The 24,806-nt window shown below is 36.4% G+C and overlaps 1 long non-coding RNA gene across 1 annotated transcript; it reads left to right on the forward strand.

Moving 5' to 3' along the window:
• Positions 1-18,282: 18,282 nt before the first annotated feature.
• LOC147473996 (uncharacterized) lies at positions 18,283-21,466 on the forward strand. The gene is made up of 8 exons (XR_015210190.1): positions 18,283-18,455; positions 18,904-18,990; positions 19,082-19,234; positions 19,334-19,429; positions 19,668-19,727; positions 19,811-19,926; positions 20,208-20,294; positions 21,225-21,466. It is a non-coding gene; the product is annotated as an uncharacterized LOC147473996 (long non-coding RNA).
• Positions 21,467-24,806: the final 3,340 nt, after the last annotated feature.

The raw sequence follows: 24,806 nt of genomic DNA on the forward strand, positions 1-24,806 counted from the left end.
AATATAGTAGAATAGAGGATATGTTGAGTGAGTTGATTTGTAATTATTATTGATCAAGTTTATTTAATGTGTTTTGCACTGATGTAGAGAAACCGCATTCGAAATGCCTATTGGTGGTTTCTGTTGTTTTAAGTATGGATTTGTAATAGGTTATATTACAAGGATCATCCTCTTTGAATGTTTAAGAGGCTTGAACGAGTTTACTATCTCTTTAATTTTTGTTTGGATAACCAATATGAAATTACATTATAATTTTAAACTGATATATACCTTAACCAATAATTAAATAATTTTTCTCAATACACCGTCAAAGTTTAAACTTAACTTATCATTGGATTGGAGGTCACCGATAGTATTTGTGAGCATAGGTGCTCTACTAGTTGTCCTAATATCACTCAAGCTTTGACTTATGACTCGGTGTATAAGCAAGTTGTAGGAATGCCCCTTAACTAGGAAAACTCTACTCATTAGCAGAGATTAAATCATTCTCTGGCAAAACTCAATTGAACATTTAATTTCTTACTGAAAAAATAATTGAATTCTTACGTTTCCATAGCACCACCATTGAATGGAAGACAACTGGCTTTCATAGTTGTTAAGTGAATAGACTCATTTATTTAGTTCAGGATGCCTCGTTGAAATTGGTGAAGTATTGCCAGATTCTTGAACCATTTCAATAGTCATCCCATATTTTATTAGCAAATTTGCATTCCCATAAGAGGCTCCATATCTTGCTGGCGACAAGGACATCTCAGCTCAATGCTATTTTGACACAATGACACTTATGCTTTTAGCAGCAAGATTTGCATGTTAAATGCGATTTTTATACTTCTGGGTAATAAAAGCATATTTGTGATGAATATGGTGGTTCCACACTTTGTTCCACACTCCAACTTTAACTCTGAGCTCTCTGCATTTTATAGACAAATGTTAGCAGTGTATTACTTTAAAACTTCGTCTCATAGAATAGCTTCAGTACTAGTAGAGTCTTTTCATTCAAAACAAAGTCTTCTATTATATACCAATAGAAAAGCTATGGTGCGCGGGGTGTATCGATACATAGGATTCTCAGCCACTCATGGTTAATAACATGAACGGGTGAATAAGTTTCTCACATAAGGGGAAAAGGGTAATACAAAAGCACAGTAGCGATTCTTTCTCAACCTTAACTTCTACCTCTTGAATGTCAAGACCATATTTACTAGAATTAGTCATTCATATACTTCAAGTTGGTTGCATGTTTGTCTTTGTGTTATCAAGAAAATTAAAAGTCGAAAAAAAATAATGACAAAGTTAAAAATAACAAGAAAAATATAATATAAAATCTTTCCTCAAGCATTTAGAAATCCTTACGAGTAAAATAAAATTATTCATTTGCATGAGTGACTCTTTAGTATATTGTTATTATATCTTGATGGAGTAGCTGTGAAATTTTCCTTATTTTTTTATAAACATTTCATATGATCTGACCTTTTATTTTCCATTTTAGGTGTCTTTTGTTTTTTTGTCTATAAATGTGTGCAAGATCTAGTTGAGAATGAGTGGTCAGAAGATGTCTTGTGCAAATAATATTAAAAGATATGTCGAGTGAGTTGGAAGTCTCGCTGGCTTGTTGCTTTTAATGTTCTCATCTACACTTGAGTTTTTATACCTCTCTCGTCCTGAAATTCCCATCTTAAATGGGTTTTACTTGATTGTGCCTGCTAAAAAAATTGTGGCACTTGTTGGTCACAATGGTTCAGGAAAAAGCAGTATAATTCCTCTAATGGAGAGGTTTTATGATCCTATATTAGGGATATTTGGATGAACATTTTCTCATACACTGTTGGCATGTTTATTTTTTTTTTTATGGATTTAATATTTTATTTATTTAATTTTTATTATTATGAATTTTTAGTTATGTTTCATCTATATAATCTGTCAGACTTGATATTGAATGCATTTTGGCCTGCTTTCAGGAGAAGTCCTGTTGGATGGTGAGAATATTAAGAGTCTTAAACTGGAATGGTTAAGAAGCCAAATAGGATTTGGTCACCACGAGAGCACGCTTTTACTTAGTTTGAGCATTAGAGATAACAGCAGACGGACAAACCGCCACGATCGGATCGAGGAAGTCTGCTAAAACAATGCATGCACATACATTTATCAGCTCCCTTGAGAAGGGCTATGAAACACAGGTAGAATATATGTGATATTTTCTTCTGTTCAAATTTTTTTCAACCTTGGTGAAAATTATACAAGTAAAGGCATTCATTGAATTCTTGTATAACTATATTTGAAAAGTAAAGATGCAACGCACGACTCATTTTTCATCTTGACAATATACAAAGTATCAACTTGTGAAGTCCTAGAATTATAGATATTCCCGTCTCGTTAAGAGTGCAATCCAAAAAAAACTCGAAAACTCTCACAAAGATCACCCCCAGAACCTCTGAGTGGGGAGCTCTTAAACAATGACTATTATCATAGCAAAGTCATGTATCTTAATGCTTGGTATTAAGTCATTAATGGAAGAATTATTCTTTTGTTGATATTCCTCTATTTTTTATGCATTTTAGGTGGCAGAGGGTTGGCATTAACGGAAGCACAAAAGATTAAACTTTCGTTGCCCGAGCAGTGCTTTCAAATACATCTATTCTTCTTCTTGATGAGGTGGTGGTGGCCTTGACTTTGAAGCAAAAAGGGGCATGTTCAGGGAGGCTCTAGATATTCTCAGGGTGGGGGCGATCAACTATTATCATAGCTCGACGTCTTAGCCTAATAAGAAATGCTGACTATATATAGCCGTGATGGAGGAAGGACAGCTTGTTGAAATGGGTACCCATGAGGAACTGTTAGCCATCGATGGCTTGTATGCAGAGTTACTTAAATGTGAAGAAGCCGCAAAGCTTTCCAAAAGGTATAACCAATGTCTGTTTTACATTCAACATTTTACTGCCTAAGTTATTGTCGTGGAAGACAATTGATATGTTTTGGGAAGTCTAAAAAGAATTGTTAAATTGTTATCTGATTCGGCAATGCTACTAGAGATTCTCTTCATGAGCTTCCCTGTGCACTAGTTTAGTTATTACCATATGCATGGTTCAGATGAAAGTTGCATCATTTGCAGTCCCTTTTTCCCTTTCATTTTTCATTTTTATTTATTTTTTACCAAACTCTGCATGTTAGGTGTGTTTGCTTGTTAGAAAATATTACATGCATACAAAACTTTTGATTAATTGATAACTCAAAGTTATATCTATTTACCGAGGATTTTTTACACTTTAACGGGTTCTAGGGACATATATGTTTGACATACAAAATCACTCATCCGGACAACCACAGGATCTTGAAAGTTTAAAGGCTGAAAGATTGCCACATGTCGAGTCAAAATGGTGAATTCTTTGCTTTCTAATTCAGCTCGAGCCAAGCCAAGTGCACTTGAGTTTCTATAACAACTTCTAAGTCCTCGTTGTCTTTTGCTCCATGAAGCCTAGTGTTTTCGAAGCTCACTTATTGTTTGGGGTTCAATTGGTCGGAGATGCGTTTGTTTATTATTTACAATGTATCATGGCCTAACATGGTATATATCCACATATACTTGTCTTGCACTTGAGCTTATTGCTTCCTTGGTTGCTAAATAATTCAATTAGAAATTCATATATAGGGGCAAACTTAGCAGGGGTCCATTCTGTGTAGGCGTTGCACGATTGAAACTTGTTAAAGTTTCTTATATTCTAGATCTATTTAATACTAAATTGTGTTTTCCTTAATACTTATCTTCCTTAATCAATACAGATTATTGGTTGCGCATTGTTCTTAAAAGCTCACTATGGAGTGTTCGTTAAGTTACATGATGTAAAGGAAAGTAGTGATAATTTTTGTGCCCACGGTTGTTGCAGGCCTTTGAATTGATTTGGTTAGTAATGGGCTTATGCAATCCTACCTTAGCATCTTGCTAATGACCAGGAGGTCTAACCACCCCCCACCCCCCTCCCCCCCCACCTTTTCATTACCAACACATATACATCCATTAGTTAATGGACCAACATTTAGTAACCGTTAGCAATACCAGTATCCGTTGGTAAATATTATGTAACGTTTCTTGTATATTTTCTAAGGCTTGTGTATATGTTACAGAGTTGATAAACAAAAAGGGAAAATAATTAAATTGTCAAAAACAAAAATCACTTTGCTAAAAATATAACGAAAACTTAAGCGGGAAATAACGAAAACTTAAGTGGGATTTTTGTTGCTCTAGCTGCTCATCTAAACCCCGATGCCCTAAAAAGGAGAAATCAATAACAAGTGAATGAAAAGGAAAAAAGAAAAAACAGTGGAGTGGTGTTGCCGCGCCGGCTAAGGTTTCGATTCCTTACTAGGTAAGTCGTCCTCTCTTCCTCTATCTTGTTTTTCTTATGTTCCACCCCCTTCTTGTTCCTCTTCTATCCTCTTGTTTCAATAATTGATTTAGGGTTCTAATTAAAATTTGTATCTATGTTCTCAATGTATCTCAGAGATTAAACAAGCTGTCGTTGCTTTTGTCATTCGATCTGCTCAAGGTAACTAATTTACTCATTAATTGTTTTTAAAAAAGTGGGGTTCTTGCTTATGTGTTTTCTCCAACTTTCGATTATGAGATAAAAGATGCATCTTTTATATAAAAGGTGCTTCTTTTTATTAGATTTGTTTACTCTCATGTGTTGTGACTTGATTTACTTAGTGTTAGATCAATGTTTTATCTAACACTATTATTTTCAAAACTTAAATGCAATATCTGACTTGTTTTGATATTTTGGCTTGTTTTACAATTTGCAGTACCCCTTTGGTTTGTTCATTTGAAGTTATACCAATTAGTCTCACGTAATGTTTAAAGTTTTAATTGTTAAGTATTACAGGAAAAAAAGATGAGTGTACATAGTATGGTAGTTGACAGTACATATGAATGTTTAAGTGTTACCTGTGGACGTTTGCATATAATTGGATCCTTTACATCTTAAATCTTGTGTTTTCATATAATTAGGAGTAGCTTAATTGGTTTGAAAAATGGCAATGCCTAATAAGCCTCAATGACCATGAAAAGGCTGATACAGTGATACCATATGCATAATGAAAGGTCAATTCTGATTCTCTATGACACAAGCCGATACTTTGATCATCGACCAAAACTTTCCATTCTGTACCGATGACTTGTGAACAAGAATATGTATAAAAAGTGTTTGAATATCCTCTTCCCAACTACTTAAGGTTACTGACTTTTTAGTCAATGTTACGTTCTATATAAGAGACTTATAGCCTAATTTTTTTGCTACCTAGTTTCGTTTTGTTTTTTCGTCTTCTTCTTTGATATATAGATTGTTGGTGATAAGAATAATCTGATTTGGTAGAACCCTGTGTAGACACATAATGCGGCGTTAGCATCATATCACATGAATGTCTTTGTCTACGTTGGAGGTTTTTTTACTATGTATAAGCATGTAGGCTATCTGGTTGTACCTTTTTTCCCTTCTCTTTTAACATGCCATTATGTTATCCTTAGAATGAGAAGGAAGTCAACACCAACACAGATATCTTAGCTTGCCCAATTTGTTATAACCAACTAATACACAATGGTGACATGTTTTAATTTACAGTAAATCCTTACATAAGATATATTATTGATTGTGTTCTTTTTATTTTATATTTATCGAGTCAGTGGAGCGAACGATCTTGGCAGAAGGGGGGTTATGCGGACAAAAACCAAGTTGGTTGGTTTCTGTCTGTCTGTCCTCATCTCTTCTGTTCTTTCTCTTCGTCCCTCTCCCTCTCCCTTTCCCTCTCCCTCTCCACACACACTCTAAATCTCCACTCCTCCCTCTCCCTCTCCGCTCACGCCCCCACTGCTTAGCAGTATACTAGTATATTTTTTATTGATATATAATTGTTGTTATTACTGTTAGTATGGGATGTGCTTGCTTGAAGCAAAAAGAGTGCTACTTAGCCAAAAGAATTTTTTTAGTCAAATCTTTACTTTTTATATGGCCTTTCACTTTGGGGTTATATATGTTGTATCAATGTGCTTTCTTTGCATAAGACAGGAAATGTTAAGAACATATTGCTTGATCTTTTTATTCTTTTTTTTTGCCGATTATTCTTCAATGATATGACATAAATTATAGGTATCGTATGATCAGGTCATTGACTAGTATGACTCAATGTGCCATTTCGTGGACCAATCTAGATGATTGGAACTTGAGTTGTCGAGTTCGGGATTGTTTGAGAACATCAAGGTTATCTTAGTAGTGTTCTTCATATGAAAACACTTGTGTCTGTTTGATAGTCTGATGATTGGAACTTATTTGCTTATTTTGTCTTAAATTTCTTAACTATAAACATGCTAGAAAGTGCTTTGTTTTATTGTAGAATGAGTGAGCAAATTCAGAATGTAGTACCTACTATATGTATTCAGTTGTCACTATTTGCAGGATAGTTTAATGGCATCAAGTGGTGAATCTTCAGGCCCTAGTGCCTTGCAGCCACCCCCATCAGGTCAAGCAACACCCCCATCTGGTGAAGCAACACCCCCGGTAACATCTGAATCATCTGGTGCACCTTCATCAGTTAAGGCTAAGATGCTTGTCTTGGAGTCTAGTAAGGGCACTGCTGTTGGTCCTTATGGGGCGAAATGGGCAACCTGCTTGCGGCATTTTATTCGAGCAACCATCCCTTTGAATTACAAGGATTGGAGGCTTGTGAAACAAACCTTTAAGGATGCAGTGTGGGACGCTTTGGCAGTAACATTCTATTCTTGTTGATAATGTTATCATTTAAACTTTAGCAAAAATGAATTTCTAACTATTATAATTCTTGATAGGGTGAGTTTGAATATGATGTGCCCATGGCTTTGGCTTATAAAAATCTTCAGAGGGAGTTTTCCTGAAAATTCAGGACTGCAAAATGCAACTACCAAAAGCAGATCATAAAGAAAGCCTTAAGCAAGGAAGCTGCTATTGCTGCTTGTCCTGATGGTATGAATCCAACATTTTGGGCCGAGTTTGTGACCCATGAATTTAGACCTGAAGTCGTACGAAGGAATGCGATAAATGCAGCAAATAGGAAAAAGAACACCATTGGTCATACTCTTGGGCAACAAAAATATGCCCAAATGCGTTACAAGAAGGTATCATCCTATCTCAATATCTTTATTATTGGAAGTGGTCTGTAGTAACATTTGATATTCTTTTGTGTAGAAACAAAAAAATCCTACTGTCAAAGTCCATAGAGAGGACGATTGGCTAACAGGTCACGAGCGTCATGATGGATCTATTTTGGAGAGTGCTCGTGTAGCATATGTAAGTATTTATACTTGTTACATTTAAATGTGTTGAGGACCATAGTAAAAATTCTTGGATTTAATCATGTATCGCTTGGTGAATCTTTACTCTCAAACTGTATATATACATGAGTGTCTTTATTTGGTTGTGCTTGTTGTTTCAGGAACAAGTGAAGGATGTTAAAGAAAAGAGAGCTACTGAAGCAAGCATTAGGGGAGAGAATGATATTGACGAGACCATAGACTTTGAAGGCGATGTACTAGTTGAAGTCTTTGGGAAGGACAATAAAGGGCGTACTCGTGTTGTTGGCTCTCAAATCTCACCGAAACAAGTTGAACATGCTGCGATTGGTGAATACTTACTTGACAAAGCATTGGCGTCATCTGCTAATGCTAGTCCCAGTGTCGAGAAAGAGTTGGCTGAGGTTAAAGCTTCCCTAGCCAGTTTAACTAACTTGTTGATGGTAAGTTTGTAACTTTTATAATTAGGCATACATATAACTTGTATTTTGCCTTATACATGTGTTTTCTATTATCACAGACTTGCATTGCACCGGGAATTGTCTCCCCATAGTCTGCGATGAATGCACCTAATGGTTCAAACTCACCTCATCATCTATCTCCAATTTATCGTCAAAACTTGGCTTCTCCTTTTGAGGCGACAAGTGCTCATGTAGGATTGTCTGACAAGCCTAGAGTTACCTTATTGGACAGAGAAGGTAATGAAGTAGCCAAGGGGTTTGTGGTGACCGATCCTATTCACAAAGATATTTGTCATGGCTAAAAAGTGCTTAGAGGTGAGAAAAAGATTAATATTGATGAAGTGCTTATGGGTGATGCGTTAGTCTATGATGGTCCCCAGTATGGAAATAAAACCCTTCATGGTTTTGTTGCTGGAGGGTGGTTGATTTGGGTTGATGGACGGTTAAAATATGATTAAGAATGGTTAATTAGTGCTAATCTTTTTGGACATATTGTTTAGCAAAGTTTTTTGGACATATGGGCTGACAGAAACATTAAGTATGGTTAATGTTCTAGTTGTAATTTTGTAATCTTTTTGGACATATGTGCTCACAGAAGCATTAAGTATGGTTAATGTTCTTGTAATTTGGTAATATTTTTGGGCATGTATAAAGGTTCTAGTTGTAACTGTTAGGAATATACAACTTAATTGTACTTACTCTTTACCAATTACCAAACTATACAAACCTTTTGTCTTGTAAGTGTCTTGTACTTCTTAATTAAATCCGAGCCTAGTGTAGATACACTATGTCCTTAAGACAGATTTTCCCCCTCACGGTGCTTGAAGGTTGATGGGAAACTATCTCCCAAGATAGAACGGATTTCCTTCTATAGAAAGCTAGCACTTCAATTCTATAGACTCGGCGAACACAACATAGTATTTGACTAAGAACAGAGAGAGAAGAGAAAGATCAGAACTCTGTGTGATCTGGTGTATTTTTCTCTCCAAATTCATCCACTATTTATAGGTGAGTGGTGCCTTTTCGAAACAACACATTGACTCTTGGGAAAAAGTAAGCAACTCTTTGAAAAGTCACATGTTTCGAAAGGACACACCATTTTTAAGCATATAGCATCGCTTTTGAACCGATGCCTATTTCGAAAGGTTGCACCTTTTCGCATAATGCACTCGTTTCAAACCAATTGCACATTTCGAAAGGTCGCGACCTTTTCGGCATAATGCATTGTTTCAAACAAATGCATCATTTTGAAAAGGTTTTTCTCACATTATGTCTTTGTTTCAAGAAAACCCCATTTCATCTTAAGTGGGGTAACTTGGGAGACAAACTACTCATTCATATTTAAATGGATTTGAGTAAATCATTTTTCTAACAATCCCCACATGAATGAAAATTTGGCTTCTTCTATCATAAACATTGGATTTCGTTCTTTTACAAATGAAAGATACGCATCGTGTCGTCAAGTAGCATGGGAGGCCTTGAACTTGCCTTAGTGAAAGACGATCGGATTTAATTGACGACGATAGACTTCAATTAATGTCCTTGAACCATCGGTACCGTTTGTATAAACCTAGACAATCATCTTCACGCAGCATCGCCTCGAATCTTGTTGGTTCTCACGCTTTGTGTTCATTTTGGCCTTGAACACTTCTTGGTTTCGTGATAGTGCTTTTGAGACATTTGCCTTTAAAATTCTCATAGAAGCCGCCCCACTTCGCACTAACATAGGTGATTTCTATAAAGAGTATCCCGCAATACTCCACTTGGATAACATAACTTTCCAAGATATAGTAAATCATTAAAAGCTTGACTTATCCCGGTTCATGGCGCGGATATGCACTGCCTTATATATAAATGGGTTAGAGTATAATATTACTCTCCAAAGGCTAACCGAGTCACAAACATAATTCAGTTGGCCCATTGAACCTAGATCTTGGGATCTCCAAATAACTAGGTTGGTTTTTCCATTATGATGACTCTTGGTTGATTATCTCAAAAGCTTTAAGCCCATTCCCGTTGATAATCTTTCTACTTGCTCTCTTGTTAAACCTTTTGTAAGCGGATCCAATGTTATCTTTTGACCTTACATAGTCGATTGAGATAACTCCATTTGAGAGCAATTGTCTAACGGTATTATGTCTACGACGTATGTGTCGAGACTTCTCGTTATACATGCTACTCTGTGCTCTACCAATAGCAGATTGGTCATCACCAGTGTATACACACCGGCCGCTGAGTTGAACCAGTTTGGAATATCCTCTAAGAAATTTCGAAGCCACTCTGCTTCTTCTCCAACCTTGTCCAATGCTATGAATTCTGATTCCATATATAGTGGACCTTGCTATGCACGTTTGCTATAAGGATTTCTTTGAAATTTATGCATCTCTCCTAGAGCAAAACACCTCATTTGATGTCTTTTGAGTAATGCTTCAACAAATTTCCAATTTTGAATTGATTAATTCAAGAAGATACATGATCCCCCACATTTTTCCAATTTCTCATGACAAAGTCAATAAATTGGAAAACCATGTAGATATATGTTTTTCAAGTGAGGCTTCTTCTTAAAGAATGTCACATATCATTCATATAGTGTCGAAAACACTTCTAAGACCTCAATTTTGCTTACAAATATGCTTATAAAACAATATCTTAAGCAATCTTCTTTATTGGCACTCTTTGGCGCAATAGTAAAACGCATACATCTTACAAATAATACAATATTTTTAGAACCCTTTTAGCACCAGCCATTCCTAACATCTGGAATGAAGCAAGGATTCTCGGAATCTTGGATCATAATTCCCTCCAAGTGTGGCATTACCACCACCTTGTTTGCTTTCAAGAAGTCCATTCCAAGAATGACTTGAAAATGGTCTAAGCAAGCTACCATCAGGTCCACCTTTCCTTGCCAGTTGTGCATCTTAATGTCAACTTCCAAAGCGAGTCCTTTCACCGGTTCGGCTTCTTGGTTCAAGCCTCTCATAGAGCCTCGTGACATTCTGCGAAGTTTCAATCCAATAGCCTCAGATACATACTCAGAGATTAACGTATGAGTTGAACCAAGTATCTACCATTGCCAAGAGACACCAGTAGTTGTTGAAGTTCCACTTCTACGAACATAAGGTCATCATCGGGGACCAAAATGTTCATACCATTCAACGAACTAGTAGGTCTAACAAATGAAATAGGAACAGCATGAATAGGAGAACCTAGTGGTGTTGTCATTTCTATTCTAAAATAGAAACACACCTTCGTTATTTCCTTAAACCAAAAAAGAAAAGAAAACAGAAACAAATTCTGTTCGGTAAAGAAGAAGAAGAAAAAGAAAATCTGTCTTAAGTTGTTAAGAATTTGGGAGACAAACTACTCATTCATATTTAAATGGATTTGAGTAAATCATTTTTCTAACAGTAACTTGCTGAACTATTTTGGATATATATGTGTAATCTTTACTATTGTTGAATGTATTATATATATGCTTGTTTGTTTTACAGGTTTGTGAGTATTCTAACCCCTTTTTAACTCCGCCAATGCAAACTTGTGAAAGTCTTTGCATTGCCGGTTCCCAGCCTGAATAAAGGAGGAGGAAGAAGGGGGTCTCTTGGAAGTCTCTTTCTGTACAAAGGTAGACGTGTATACAATATGTTGGGCTAGTGATCCATTTCAAGAAAGCTTTCGGTGTTGGTCACTTTTCAAAGGTAAACACGCCTTGTCTGATTTTATTGGTATTTATTCAACATATAAGCTTTTAATTGCTATATCTGAGATGTATTTGATGAACTTGAGTGTAGGCATTGAAAAGTAGTGGCTGTGTTAGTGTCTCTCTGTACAATGCTAGCAGGTGACATTCCTCTTTTTTTTTTTTTTTTTTTTTTTTTGAACTAAAGTTCTAATTTGTTTCTGTTTTAATTGCATGACACTATAAAACTTTTACAGGTTTATCTGGATGTTGCTTGAGATTTTTGATCGATCGTTTCACATGGAAATCTTCAAAGAATCACTGGTGGGTTCCTGAACTTCTTCTTGTGGCTGTCAATTGGAGGTACATTGTTCGCGATCAATTGCTAATGCGCTTGCGTTGGTTGATAAGGTGCTTCAAGGGATGGTAAGTAGTATGAAAATTGAATTTTACATGTATGGTTAACACTTGGCTTAGTGTGTGAGAAGGAGCCAAAGTTACAAGCCGCTCCTTTGGGACTGTTCATTTTCTAAGATAATTTGGAATTGGCTCGCAGGTAAGTTCAAGTTCAGAATGAGCTTTACAAATATGAAGGAAGCCATGAGTCTGGTTGTTAATTGTAGTCCTATAATTAAACAGCTATGGACTGCAGCAGTAGTAAGTATGGTCACCTAATGGAAGCATAGAAACAAATATGTTTTTGAGAATGTAAGGATTTCTTTGAACTTCTGTCAGAGGCAAATCATCTTGCATGTCAACTGGACTGCTCAGTTATCTATGGCTTTCACATTCAGTGTTTCTGATGTTGAAGTCTTAAGAAATTGGGGAGTGGAAGTGAGATGTCGACCAGCTCAGAAAGTTCAGAAGGGTATATGGTACGGTTGCCTCCATCTTCTTGGAGGGCAGTGTTAGAATAGTTGTATGAACACAAAGAACTAAAGTAGAAACGTAAGGAACATGAAGCAGATGCAATGAATGAATTGACAAGGACGGTAGTAAACCGAGGAATAACCAAGGCGCTGGATTAGGTCGTCCTTAAGGAAAGATTTCGCCCTTCCAATGGTGTAGAAAGGCAACAATGGCGTCTTTCCTCACAGATTCAATGGTTAATGATAGGCGACTTTGCACTAGAAACGTAGACTACCCTCTAGAATAGCAATATAACTCTCTCTCGGGCGGCCGACAAGAAGAAGAGAAGAATAAAAGAACTGGTTTGAGTTTACGTTTCTCGATTTGAGTTTTTCGATCAAGTCTACTCTCTATGGACTCACACCCTATTTATAGAGGTTAGGAGGAAAGAGAGACCAACTCCTAATAGAACACTAAAACTTTCCGCGACAAGAAAAAGGCAAAAACAAGTTTAAAGTTATTGGTCAAACCACTACCCACAACAGTAAGCCCAAGCCCAAGCCCGAACCCTACCCGATGTGGTGGATAACCAATGTGGGACTATCTACTATGCACTAAAGTGGAGAGAACACCATTTGTTCATCTCCTCCACTTTGCACACACACACTAGTATTTAGAAATACACAAGAGATTCCAACAATCCCCCACTATTTCAAAATACTAATAGTCCCCCACTATTTTGGAATAGGATATTACAAAAGAAATGGGTTAACGAAATGCCAGAGAGAATCGAAAAAACAATGCATAAGATACTGGTGCTTTACGGGCTTGAACTAGTCATAAGGTAACATATCTTATAATACGTGAAAGTGGTGGATTAAAAAATCTTTGAACCAACATTCCCTTGTAGTAAAATAGAGGACATGCACCCACATTGCTCTTTCATTATATGCCTCGTTTCTGCGGTATTTGCGCTTTTTGGCCCTACCTTACTGTGTTATGTGAATGCTCTAGAGTACTTGCACGAATACTCATAAGAACCGACCAGTTCTACATTCACGTAGGTGGATATCCATCAAGTGTACATAGCGCTTAAAATACACTATCTCATAAAAATAATGGACTATGGATTCCATTAAGAGTAAAATAACTCATCCTTTTTTCTCATTGCTATTCAAGTTATACAAAGTATACAATAATGCTATCTAGTCATAGGGTGGACGCCTCAAAGAAAAGACAATAGCATACCAGGCGACGAGGTGACTTGTTTTTCCCTTTGAACCTAGTTCATGGGATCTCCAATCACATAGGTGGGGTTGCCGTCGATTGTAAGCCCTCTATCTAAGGCAAAAGTCCCATCCCCTCGACGATATAACCACTTGCCTCCAAAGAAGTGGTGCGGTTAGACATGTGGCCAAACTAAGTCCAACCTAACATAATCTCTAGCATTTTGCTTGATTAAGTTATATCTCAACTTACATGTATTCTTTTCCCATTGCACATAAGTTAACATGTCTTAGCTATCAGAATGAGACAGTTGCAAAGCATATACACATCGAGGTCAAGTTTAGAGCTAATGGGAAGATTTGCCAAGAGGTTGCTAACCCACTCAAAGATCATCACATGCCTTTTCAAAGGCGATTAGCTTGGATGATATCCAAGACACTCAATTTCCACCAAAGGTAAACACATAAACATTCTTCTGGATCCGGTTTATAACATATTACCCTTCTAACAATGATGGAAATCTACTAAATATCAGCCCATAATCAATGGCTCTGCTATAAGACTTGGATAATCGACAATATACATCAAAGTTCCTTATAAGGACACAATGGGTTATCACCAATTATGCCATTAATGTAGGCAATGTCATGTCTCACATACATTATCCATCAAGTACAATTGGCTACCAATGATATTGACTTATTTAGTATGAGAAAACACAATGCGATTATTTTTCATAAGATGGATATTTGCCACAAAAGGTGTTAACACATGCTTACTATCATAATATCCATACTTTTCAATGAAAAATATTTCTACTAAGTGCTATAACAATATAATGAGATCAACATGAGTTTTAATTCCTATATTCACCACCATTCATTCAATCAGAAGTGCTTCGAAATTCCTATACTATACCATCCGGCCGGTCGGTTTAAGGTATTTGTGGTCTTCAACCATATTCAAACGTCAACATCTTGACAACCTGAATATAGCGATTCTGAAATGAGTTTAACAACATAATAAACTATCATTTTCAATGGCGGTTTATGATGTGTTTCAAATAGAATTTCTCTGTCTCATACACATTCTCAATGCTAGCACTCATGATATTAAATCATCTAAACAAAGAGAGATTAACACATATGTCTTGCTTTGCTCTAAAGAAAGTACACATTTTTTATCAACAACGGTGCTTTGACATCCATATGACACTAATATGTTGTTGAATTGCTCATGCCATTTATAGGCGCTTGAATCAACTCATACAAAGATTTAACTAAATTGTATACCTTTAGCTCATCACCTGGTACTACTTGGTATTGTAGTTCCACACAACTACTCAACTAGAGTCTTTAGAATTCTATAGAAGAAATTCTAGTTATATGAGCAAGGTTTCAAAATAGTATAAATCTTGTCTCTGATTGAAACCCCTTGGCTATTATTATTAGCATTATATTTTGCAATACAACTATCACGTTTTAGTTTTCTCTTAAAGATCCAATTCAACCTATAGATCCCCCAATAAATCAAGAGTCCAGTTTAGAGGAGTTGTATCCTTCAAAAAGGACACTTCTCATAGACAGACAACTTCCTTATAGGTTAATGAATCTTCCTCAAGAAATATATAAACATCATCACCGTGAATGGTGGAAATACTCATTGATAGTCTTCCAAATTTCTTGTGCAGAAATAATGGGATTATCTTATGTAGTTCATTATGAACATTCAACCACTCTATGCCAATTTCTCAGAAAGCACAACCTCAAATAAAATTAGCATATAAGACATTCAATAATAGTGTGGTATCTACAAAATTGTTATCACTCATGACAACTGAAAACAAACATCACTATTATGAGTTTCACCAATGAACATCTACTAGATAATTCTAGGTCTCAAAAAGAAATTTCTTTTAGATTCATTCACAATAGCCTTGGAAAGACACCCCCCACATTTTCAAACATTTTTGGATAGGCCCAAGACCTTTCCATACTTTGTAGTTCAGTGTCTTTCCAATTATCTTGTGAGATGAACTATGGTAAAACAGTGTCATGCATATGGGTCACCACCCCCCACAGTTCAATGGTTACTTAACCTAATCAAACTTACATGCAAAACACATTATACCGCTACAAACACTAAAAGAAACAACAACAATAATATGCACTCTTATGACAAGAATATACTTTACTCAAGTCTATGATTCTGGATCATATTAAACATAGTCATATTATGTTCATGTTATCTATATGAAAGGAAATCCACAAAAGATTCTAATGAATCTTAAAGAATAGAAGAATTAGATGAAAAGGGTTTTACCCGAGATAATATCATTATCATCATTCTTTTCATCATTCAACATTCCAACTATCATAGGGAGACAATCCATGCACTTGTACATCACCTTGGCTATTTATCCATAGACATAGGAGGATAATGCCTAATAAGACAATCTACAAGTGTTACATCTCCTTGTCTAAAATAGTCACTAGAGGATATTGTCTAAGAAGACAAACCATTACCTTACATCTCCTTGACTAAATTAGGTTTAAGAGGATATTGATTGTTTCCCATATTGTTTCCTCTCGTAGACAACGATGCTCATTACTTAATAATATATGACATGGTTAAACTTCATGTCAATGTTAAATAATGCATTCATGCCAAACATGGTAAATATCATATCATAGGTTCAGGAAAAGTAAACTTTAACTGTACCCCTCACAACAAAAAGTATACGATATTTAAGCAAATCTAGCCACTTAATATGCAAAACAACTGAGGACTTCACCTCCTCTTTTTACATGAGCTCAAGCAAGATAGGATACCCTATCAACAAGACCTCAAGTACTATCACAACATCTAATGGCTCAACCCATTAATGTCTTCAACTAAAAAATTTACCAATAAACTATCATTAAGTTCAAAGTAAATCCACGATGATTAATGTCCAAAACTAGCATGCTACACAACTTTAACATATGCTATATTGGATATAAGCTACAAGTTACTTCATCTAACATGTATTTTCACAACAGTACAATTATAACCATCGTCTAACAACACGTTCACTCAATAAAGGTAAGCAATTATGCATTGAATACATTATAATTACTATCCAAGATTTGAGTGTGTTTGATATTAACTATCTTAAGGTCTCTCTTAAACCATATACATACATCTACATATGTACAAAGAAAATTAATATCAAACTACTTCTAGTCAAACCAATTAATTCCTCAGTGATAAACACGTATAATTTGTTGACTAGGTTATTAAAGAAGTTTAAGCTTAGGGATTTCCCTCCTAAGAAAACTAGCATGCAACTCAAGGCAAGAATATCACCATATAATTAAATCAAAAGAATTGCAAAGAGTGAAAGAATACAATACCTAACCGATTGAAAAACCGGATTACCATATTTTCCTCCTTCTAGAAAAACAGTTCAAAAGAACTGTAATTCTAAACCAGCTCAGGATGAATTGGGTATCAAGCCTTATACCACTGGAAAGCCCTTTGAATCAGCTATCCAACACAAGAAGCGGATTGCAAAACCGAGCCTCGAGCTGAAAGTTATAGCAGTTTCAGTGAACGAAGTGATGCAAATTGTCAAAAAAGACGAACTTTGACGTTTTTCTTGATAGAAATCTCATATTTGACTCCCATAAACGTAGGAGAAAGGTCTACAACCATATAGGGTTTGATAAACCACAAAAAAGATCAATAAATATTGAATCTTTAATTGGTTTCCTACCAAAACGAAATTATTAGAAAATTTCTAAAGTCATAACCCAATAACACAAACAATAACTCAAAGTAAAAACTTATCTTTTGATTGTCATTATTAAAGCACTCTCCTTTGTTCTACTACAAAACTCTTTCCTTAAGATTGTTAGAATAGTTGTATGAACACAAAGAACTAAAGTAGAACGAAGGAACAAAGAAGACAGTAGAGCAATGAATTGACAAGGGACAAGAGTGGCGAGAATAAACCAAGCGCTGATTAGTCGCCCTTAAGGAAAGATTTAAGCCCCTTCCAATGGTGCGCGAAAGGCAACAATGGCGTCTTCCTCCACAGATTCAATGGTTAACAAGAGTGGCGACTTTGCACTAGAACGGACTACCCTCTGTAGAATAGCAATATAACTCTCTGCGGCTACCGAAGAAGAAGAAGAGAAGAATAAAAGAACTGGTTTGAGTTTACGTTTCCACGAGTTGAGTTTTCGATCAAGTCTACTCTCTATGGACTCAGTCCTATTTATAGAGGTTAGGAGGAAGAGAGACCAACTCCTAATAGAACACTAAAACTTGCTGCACAAGAAAAAGACAAAACAAGTTTAGGCTATTGGTCAAACCACTACCCACAACAGTAAGCCCAAGCCCAAGCCCGAACCCTACCCGATGTGGTGGATAACCAATGTGGGACTATCTACTATGCACTAAAGTGGAGAGAACACCATTTGTTCATCTCCTCCACTTTGCACACACACACTAGTATTTAGAAATACACAAGAGATTCCAACAGGCAGTCCTGGATGATCCTTCAACTCTGCAAATCTTTTTTGATTACTATGCAATCACTAATCCCCCTCTCTCCAAGGAGGTTAGAATATTAAATATTTATTTTTGTTTGCTTGAAGTTTTCCCTAGGTGATCTTTGTGAGAGAAGAATCATTTTGTGGTGACTATGGTGCGAATTGCATTAGTGTCACATGTATTTATTTGTTATTTACTTCCTCCACTGCGCTGCACTAGATCCTACAACTTTCCGATAACCATTTTAGTTATTTTTTAATACTTTACGCTTTGGAGTGCTTGGTGTGACTAGCTTCCATAAGACGTTCTCTATTCACAAATGATACTGAGCGTTCAAAGTTTCTGGACCATCTTATGACAGGAACTAAAGAAATTCTACAAACATGGCAAGGTGGTACTTTCTTTTACTTGAACAACTGCTAGTTATGCTGCACTTTCCTTTTCTATTTTGTTATGTTTTGTGGTCAGTCACTGATTGATGTACTATCTTGACAGATTTTGTTTAAAGCTTTTCATGCATACAATTATATGGCAACTTGTATTATTTTTATATTTATTTTTCTGCAAGTATACATATAGTAATTACAGAATAACAATGATTTTCCCCTCTTCATTAATTATTACATCTCTGCAAGTATACCTCCGATTTTCTTCTTCTTGCCCCAACTGTACATCTCTGTAACTCGAAGAACGTTCAAACCTTGATTCTGGAAACAACTTTTTTCCCTTGATATAGAAGCTATAGTGCTAAATGATAGAGCAAGGTCTTTTAAGTCATTTTTCGTTTTGAGTAGCTCGTGTATGATTATCATGTTTATTGTCTTTTGGGAATTACACAGTTGTTGGAGCTGGTTAATGTGGCTGGCTATAGTGACTGGATTCACTTAGTAGCAGAACTGACATGAAAATCACTGCAGTCATGGAAGGTCAGTGGACGTTCATCTTTCCACTTAAATATCATTCAGAAGTAAGCGTTGAGACTTGAGAAGTAATCTAACTCCGCCAACTTTTTTACAGTGGGCCAGCAGTAGTGTATACTACCTTTTAGGGCTGTGGTCTAGATTGGTGACATCTGTACCTTACTTGAAAGGAGACACACCAAGTTTGCTGGACGAGTTTGTGCCTAAAATTACTGAAGGCTTTATCATATCTAGATTTGACTCCGTACAGGTAGTCCGACATGTACTTATTTCACTTCTCTAATTGGTAAATGGAGATTTCATGTTAACCACTTAAAGCTTATCTACTTTTATATTTCCATGATCACAGGCTGGATTTTCTGATGACGTCTCTGAAAATCCTCTGGACAATGTTGAACTTCTTCAGGATCAGCTTGAATGCTTTCCTTTCCTTTGCAGATTCCAGGTTCAGTCATTCGGAATTTCGGATAAAACATGTCCATGAATTCTTAAGTATTTTAGCTATCTTAGTGTTGGAGAAACTCTCTCTCTCCAACAAGCAAACAAATAATTATAATAAAATAAAACGAACAGTCCTGACCCCACGAATGCAATATTTTTCAACGCATTCACTCATAAGAATTTGTTAGCATTGTGAGGTCTTCCTTTATGCTAACCTTATTCCTGGTTTTCACGAATTGCAGTATAAAAGCAGTAGTATGTATATTTTAAAGGTTATGGAGCCTATTCTTCAAACCTATACGGTATATTCTCCTCACAGTACATATTATCTGTTCTGTATGGAGATTATCTAATGCCTCTATCATAATTTTGGGATTTTATAAAGGAAAGATCAAGAATCCGTGGAGATAATAGTGAGCTATGTGTGGTTGAAGCAAAACTTTCTTGGATTATTCATATTATTGCTGCTATTCTGAAGGTCAAGCAAAGTACTGGTTCAAGGTAGTGAAGTTTCTTTACTCCGAAACAGAGTCATTTCAGCTGGGTGTTATTATTGGGATAGAACTAACTCACATGACCCAGCACAGAAAAAACCTCCAAAATCAATTCTGATTAGTGTATTGTATATTAAAATAATGAGTTAAATTCTTTCTCTTCTCTCTCCTCACCGGCAAATCACAGCTGACTTCTGAAGTCTTTTTCTGTGCTGGGCCATGTGTGACAGTCGCGCTATTATTATTGTTAGTATATTGTCTCACACTTGTGATGTTCTCATCGTGCAGTGCGGTCACAAGAAATAAATTGATGCGGAACTTTCAGCACGTGTTTTACGGTTAATAAATGTGACTGACAGTGGACTGCACACTCAGGTACAGTGCTAGGCAAATAATTACAATTTATAAACCTTAAGTTCTCAATTGAGTGCTGGCGTGCTGCTGTCTTTCGTTTAAAATGCAGATATCATTTCTATTTTGGTACTCATTACCATAGTACAAAATATCAGGATATGATATGAATATTTATTGATCTCTGATTTATAGATATGTATCGTGAATATATCTCTCTTTGGGAATATTTGACATTGTTTCACATGCAAATATCGTGGATATATTCAAAATATCAACAAATATCGTAGGTATTGTGGATATTGTGGATATTTCTTAATATATCATGATACATTATTTATATTTATTTGAAATATAATGGTAAATATTAAATAAAATTGTTACATATACAAAATATCTCCAAATATCTCCAAATATCGCAAATATCAAAAATATTATTGAAATATCACCGATATTTACAGTCGTATATATCTATGAACATATCGAGATATTTATATATCTTTCTCTGAAATCTGGATAGATATCGACAAATATCGCGATATATCGGGATATTTTGTACTATGCTCATTACAATCTTGTATGCCATTTGTTATGGAGGGGGTAAACGTGAGAGGAGTTACTAGACAAAGAAAGAGTGTTGTGGTGGTATACTAATCGTAGTGATAATCTGCCCTGTATTCGTTTTCTCATAGCTACTAGTATGCTCCCTATCTTCTTTGGAGGATGAGACTTGTAAATTTTAGGAGTCCTGGGGACGTGAAGAATTAGTTGATTTTAATGTGTACACTTGGATAAGGACAACTTGATTGTAATGTCTTTGTTGTTGTCCTTATCTACATGATATGCTAAAATTAGTTGCGCATCCGTAAGCACTAGTTAGTTAGTAGTCAACGTCCAAAGTTTGGTTAACTCTATGATCTCCTATATTGTTTTGTGACTCTTGTTTCTGTGTAGGGTACTTATAATTTTCCGAGATGGTCTTATTGTATTATGGGGACTTGAAGAAAGTAAGGGAATTCTTCTTATGGGTGGAAACATGCTGTCATTATCTAATGAAAGAAAGAAAGAAAGTTACTTCTTCATGTTGGGCATGCCCCTTCAGAAGTAAACACTACAAGAAAATGGGCTTTTTTCCCACGGATTCCCGGAATTTTTACCCACGGTCATGAGCCCTTGCATAGTTTCCCATGAATTTTAACCGTAGCAAATATGTTTTTTCTCGTTTCGTCACTTCAATGTTTTTAGCCACGGTTTAGTTGTTAACTTGGTAGTGGGTGCGACCCAAACCAAAACCGATTCGGGCACGATTTTTTAACTGCGGCTGTCCCCAGCGTTTTAACCGCGGGGATAGAGCTGAAAATTTTGGGCGGCCAGGCCATTTTGCTTCCCTCCAACACTTCAACACTTTTCAAGCAAAAAACACTGAACTTTGAGAAAAAAAATACGGCCCACTTAGCCTTCGTCTCCCACCGCCACTTAAACCCAACCCAACCACCACCACCCCCACCCCCACCCCCTCTTCCTACTCTCATCTCAACAAGGTAATGATTAAAGCAAAAAAATTATTTCAAGCACCGATTTTTTTTTTGACAAATTAAAATTGGGAGAACTAATTTTTCAATTTTAATTTTCTTAGGATTTACTGAGTGAGAAAGGGATTACAAGCTTTGTTTCTCTCTTCTCGAAGCGATTCCTCAATTACAAATTGAAGGTGACTTACAAGTTGTTATTATGCTATTAAAGATTGATTTTTTATTTGATTTTTTTTTTTTTTTTTTTCCATTTTAATCTAACATTAGATTTTGTTGTTATGGGCAATTAATCAAGACCTAATCTATCTCTCGACCAAACACCTCGGATCTGCAATAGTGATACACCCAATACCATTCATTAATAATACACCTGATTCTCACCCTTATTCTTATTTTATTTACACCCCGTGTCAAATACTTGAAGATTCTAACCCATCTCAACAATGGGACTGTCTCAATTCATCGATTTATAAAAAAGCAGGCCGGTTTCTAGTTTGTTAACGATTGAGGATAGGGTTGGGTGTGATTGTGAGGGTATTTGTTCTGGGGATGAGTGTGTTTGTTGTAGGTTGAAACCTGAGTTTGATCTGAGTTTGGTTAGCTTTTTATTATCTTGTTTTAATTTAGGATTTGAATCAATTGTTATTTATTTATTAGATCAATAAAGTTAGTTGTTCTTGATAATCTAGTTTCATTTTCCATTAATTATTTAGTTTCAATTAATAGATTTAGTATTTATCATTATTAGTTTCAATCAAATCTTGCATGAGTAGTTTCCATTTGAATTTAAATAAGTAAAGTTATAATCTTTATACCATGCCTTGTTCAATTTCATTGAGAAATGATATCATAATGATTCTAGGCTAAACCTCCATTAGAGGGGGTTGAAGAAGCCTTGATGAAGCTTGATTTGTGTTAGCGTAGAGTAGTCGTAATTTCCATTCCATTCTAGAAAATGATTAGTTCACCATGAGAATGGGTTTGATTGTTTCCCATGCTAGATGTTAGTTGGTAGAGATTACCATAAAGGCATAAACAACTAGGGATTAGGAAGAACCAATTGTATTGCGAAACTAGTTCAATTCGGATTACGACGATTCTTCGTTAGTAAATTAAGTCGAGTTAAGGTGGAATCAATCCCCCCATAATTCCTTATCATAGATTCAATTTAGTATTGTCGTAGTTGAATTATCATAGTTAGTATTTGAGTATAATTTGCATCGTAGTATAATTTCGTAAAACTCTCATTGACTTTGGATAGATTGATAAGCTTAGGAAACGCGAATTCTAAAGAACTAGGAGTGGAACGAATCTTCTATTCCCACTATGTTGCAATAGAATCGAGAGTAGAAAACTTTGATAAATTACCATAGTTCAGCCTTAGTTTTACTTACGTTTGAGTTTCGTCGCTTACGCATAGGTAAAACTTGCATTTTTTATTTTATCAAATGGCGCCGTTGCCATCTTAGTTCTGTTTAGAATTGTTTTCATTAGTATTGTTACTTTTCCCAAAGTCCCATTAAACCCACCCACCCTTGTTTGGTTCTAACTGTGGTTGTTTGCTTCAGAACTGATTTTTTTTCGCAGGAATACACTAAGCGCACCCTACGCCCTTGGTAGGCAAATTTGGAGCTCACCCCGCGCCCAAACCACTGTAACTTTGCCAAGGCCGAGCGCACTCGCGAAGGAGGGTAAAATTAAGCGCACCTCGCCCAAAACAACAGGTAACTCTGCCAAGCTAGCGGCCGAGCGCTAGCCGCTTGGAAGGCAAAATCGAGCGCACTTCGCTTCCAAAAACATAACTCGCCAAGGCCGAGCGCACTCGGGCCCTTGAAGGCAAAAATCGCGCACGGTACCAAAACATAACTCTCGCTAGGCGCCGAGCGCACCGCTTCGAAGGAAGAAAAATCGGAGCGCCCAGCTTCAAAACTCTTGTAACTCGCCAAGGCCGGGCGCACTTCTGCGCCCTTGAAGGCAAAATCGAGCGCGCGCCAAAGCATCGACATCAGCAAAGGCCGAGCGCACCTGCGCCTATCTAGGTTATTTCGGCGCGAGCGACACAAACTCTTCCTCCGAGCGGCTTGATTTTCCCCGGTTAGTAGAAACTTCCATTTCTTCAAGTTATTCAGTGTTTCTAACTTGTTAATTACACTGAGCTCGTGTATACAAGATGTTATTCTTAAGCGAAGCAAGGAGGCATTCATGTACTTCTTTCTTCCACTCCTCGCATCTCTTGTAAGAGGATTTATACTAGCATATCAGGATTGTTTTTACTATTGTCGTGTTTCTTTAAATTTGGGCTTAGCCTTGCATGAGATTAAGGTCTGGTCGAAGAAAAACGCCTAACGTAATCAAACGTCAATGTCAACAAACACGCCTATCTAGTATACCACTCACTACACCTCTAGCTAGTATACCACACACTCCACCTGATATAATGGCTGAAGAAAGAGAGACTCCTCTCTCTGACTTTTACAAAGCCTTGAGCGATAACCCTAAATCTTGCATCGCTCTCGCAAACCCAGTGGGGGATTTCAGAATCCCCAAAATATATTTAATTTGTTACCCGTTTTTCATAGATTAGACCATGAAAAACCTTATCAGCATATGCGTAGGATTGAACAAGTCCATACCACATTCCATCATCCTACGGTTGGTGCTGAACAAATTAAACTGAGGGTGTTTCCTTTCACCCTATCTGATAAGGCGACGTCTTGGTTAACTGCCCAAGCGCTTAATTCTGTTGACTCATGGGCCAAACTTGTTCAACTATTTATGGAACATTTTTACCCACCATTGAAGACAGATGAAATGTTTTCCAAGATTCATTTTTTCCGACAGAATCATCATGAATCCTTTTCAGAGGCTTGGAATCGTTTCACTAACCTTCTTATAGAGTGTCCATATCATAACCTTGCGAAAGACACGTTAGTTTGTGCCTTTTTCAAAGGACTTCTACACCATCACAAAGAGGTCCTTGACATAATGAATGGGGGTAGTTTCC

This window comes from Coptis chinensis, unplaced genomic scaffold (genome assembly GCF_015680905.1).
Source record: "Coptis chinensis isolate HL-2020 unplaced genomic scaffold, ASM1568090v1 utg14262_pilon_pilon, whole genome shotgun sequence".
Lineage (NCBI taxonomy): Eukaryota > Viridiplantae > Streptophyta > Magnoliopsida > Ranunculales > Ranunculaceae > Coptis > Coptis chinensis.